At 38.9% G+C, this 3,133-nt stretch overlaps 1 pseudogene; it reads right to left on the bottom strand.

Annotated features, from left to right (window-relative positions):
* Window positions 1–338: 338 nt before the first annotated feature.
* LOC138144152 (fatty acid-binding protein 5 pseudogene) lies at window positions 339–1,035 on the bottom strand (annotated as a pseudogene).
* Window positions 1,036–3,133: the final 2,098 nt, after the last annotated feature.

The following is a 3,133-nucleotide window of genomic DNA, read 5'->3' as shown; positions in this document are numbered from 1 at the left end:
TTATTGAGTGCCTATATTATGCTAGGCAGCACCAGCCAGGTGATATAGTGAATAGAGTACTGGGATAGCAATCAGGAATGGCAACCTTTGTAAATTCAAATCTGGTCTCAGACACTTACCAGCTGTGTGACCTTGATCAAGTCACTTAATCCTGTTTGCCTCAGTTCCTCATCTGTAAAAATGAGCAAGAGAAGGAAATGGCAAACCACTCCAGTTTCTTTGTCATGACAACCCCAAAATGGGGTCAGGAAGTCTGACATGACTGAACAACAACACATACTTTATGCCAGGCATTGTGCTAAGTTTTCTGATAAACAATTTGCCCTCAAGGAGCTTACTTTCTCTTTTTTAACAGCATAATTCTTTATTTACTAGTCAAAACAATCCTAATTACATCAAAGCTTGGAAATAAAACTGTTTGCAAGTAGTCAGTCACTGAGATGACAGACCACAGTAAGGAAGAAAAGAAGAAAAAAGCAAGAGTTTGGTTGGAGAGTTTGCTCACTGAACTGAGCTGGTTCATTCATAACAGCTAATTCCTGTCCCATATGAAGATGGAATTTCTTTACTCAGCCTTCTCGTAGACCCTGTGTCAAGTCATATTGTTCATAACACAGTCCACCAGTAGCTTTCCATCTTCTACTTTTCTTGTTATTGTGCTTTCCTTCCCATCCCAAACCTGTAGTTGGATCAATGTATCATTTTCAAGGGTACAAAGAGTCTGAGTTTTCCTGCCATCAGCTGTGGTCTCATCAAACTTTTCACCAAGTTTAAAAGAGAATTGTGTAGTTTTAATGGTACTCTCAATCTTAATGGTAATTACATCCCCATTTTCAGAGATATAAACATCTGGTTTGGCCACTCCAGCCATCTTCCTCAAAGCCATCCCCACTCCCAGTTCCTTCATGTACTCCTCAAATTGTTTGCTTTCCACAAGGCGCCATTTGCCCAGCAACTGCTTGGGAAAGACCATGGTGATTCAGGAGAGAAGAGGAGGGAAGAAACCCAGAGAAGAACAGAGCGTTCCACTGAAAGGTAGAGAACTGGTATGCAGGAAAAGCTTACTTTCAAATGGAGGAAGACAATTAATGCTTAAAGAGAAAGGGAATGGCTAGTGAGACAGAGTGCTTTGGAAATAGTTGGGAAATGACATAGTGGCTAGAGTGGGCAAATACTTATTTATCAGAACTGAGGCACCTTGGACAGAGTCCAAGGTTGTGGTGGAGAGGAAATGACCATGTGGTCTATAATGTAAAACATTTGGGCTCTTCGGTCAAAAATGAATTAGTTCTTCTAAATGTTTATTCTTTGCAACTTCAAGCATGTAACTTAATTGCATTTTTTAGGTTGAACGGTCTGAATTTACTGAATGATTTATAGATGATGCAAAAATTTTATTTCAATTTGCAACTGACTCACTTTTCCCTCTCCAACTAAACGCTAGTTATTTTAATTGGCCAATACTTTTTTTTTTTAAGCAAGTAGGGTTAAGTAACTTGCTTAAGGTTACATGGCCAGTTATTTCTGGGTGTGGTGCTAAGTATCAGAGCCCAGATTCGATCCCAGGTCATCCTGACTCTGGGGCCGGTGCTCTTACTCACTGCGCCACCTGGCCACCCCTAAGCAATTGGGGTTAAGTAACTTGCTCAAGGTTACAAGGCCAGGTGTTTCTGGGTGGGTGCTAAGTGTCTGAGGCCGGATTCGATCCCAGGTCATCCCGACTCTGGGGCCAGTGCTCTTACTCACTGTGCTACCTGGCTGCCCCTGGCCAATACTTTCAATTCAATATTTATTACTTGCTTTTCCTCTTTTTTTTATTTTGTCTTTTTCCTATACTCCGAATGATTCTTTAAAAAGTTTAGACTAGTTTGAAGATTTGCAAGACACAAAATTTCAGTGTGCATTTGATTCTAACACAAAAATCCAGTACTCCTATTATTTCCTTTATTCATCTTTCCTTTGTTCCTTTGAATCACCTTCTCTTTGATTCTTCTGAGATGATAGAAATAGACAATTCATATCATCAACTAAAAGACTACTAGGGTAAAAATTTTACTTTTTTTGTTATAAGGGACATTCAGGGTCATTAAAAGCATTGCCCAGTTTCAGAAATGAAATACTATTTGCTCTCCTCCTTCTACTAAATTCCAGGAGAAGTTTAGACCATCGTCCATTTGCAGCAAGGTATGGATAGCTAATTTATTGACTCAAAAGATTGGGTTGCCACCCAGCTCCCAGTCATCAGGACAATATTCATTTTTTATTCATTTAGTTTGGTTTGGTTTGTTTCCATAGGGTGAATACCATGTGGGAGACCTGGTGATGTCCCAGTTACTGATGGAATAAGCACTATATAATGTGAAAATAGTAAAACGTCTTTGCAGATAGGCACTTCTCTTCTATTTGAATAAAATAATACTTTGAAATCATTCCATCTCACTGTGTGAAAGGTTTAGTATAGACCCAAGGATAGCTCAAATTGCTTGCCCTCTCAGTGGGTGAGGGGGCGAAGGGGGAGAAAGGAAGAGAATTTGGAACTCAAATTTTTTAAAATGAATGTTAAAAATTGTTTTTACATATAACTGGGGGAAAATAAAATAATAAATTTTAAAAAGAAATATTTTTTTTAAAGGATAATCAACTGTGATAGACTTAGTAACTCTGGTCAACACAATGACCCACCACAAAATTCCAAAGGACTCATGATGAAAAATACTATCCACATCCAAACAGAGAACTGATGGACGCAGGGTGCAGACTGAAGCTTCTCCTGCTCCCCCTCCCCATGTCCTTTTTGTGCTTGGAAGTGGGGAGAGGGGGCAAACATGGCTTATGTAGAAATTTGTTTTGCATGACTTCATATTGTAATGGGCTTACCTTTTCAGTATGTGGGATGGAAATAAAGAAGAGAGAGAGTTTTGGAACAGAAAAAAAAATAAAACTGAATTATTAAAAAAAATCTGAAAAAAACTCAAAATATCATCAGATAGCATGATTTCAAGGTGTTTTGCCCTCCTAATACTTTCCTCTGGGATCTTTTCAAATTATCAACAACCTTACTTCCTTCACTGCCTGTGAAAGTCTCACCTTGAACATCCATCTTTCCCTTTGGCCTGAACATCCTTCTACCAGA

Source organism: Petaurus breviceps, unplaced genomic scaffold (assembly GCF_028583685.1).
Source record: "Petaurus breviceps papuanus isolate PSGF00001 unplaced genomic scaffold, PetGlider_PUasm1.0 90692, whole genome shotgun sequence".
Lineage (NCBI taxonomy): Eukaryota > Metazoa > Chordata > Mammalia > Diprotodontia > Petauridae > Petaurus > Petaurus breviceps.
The sequence above is the reverse complement of the archived record's forward strand: the minus strand, read 5'-3'. Positions and strand labels throughout refer to the sequence as shown.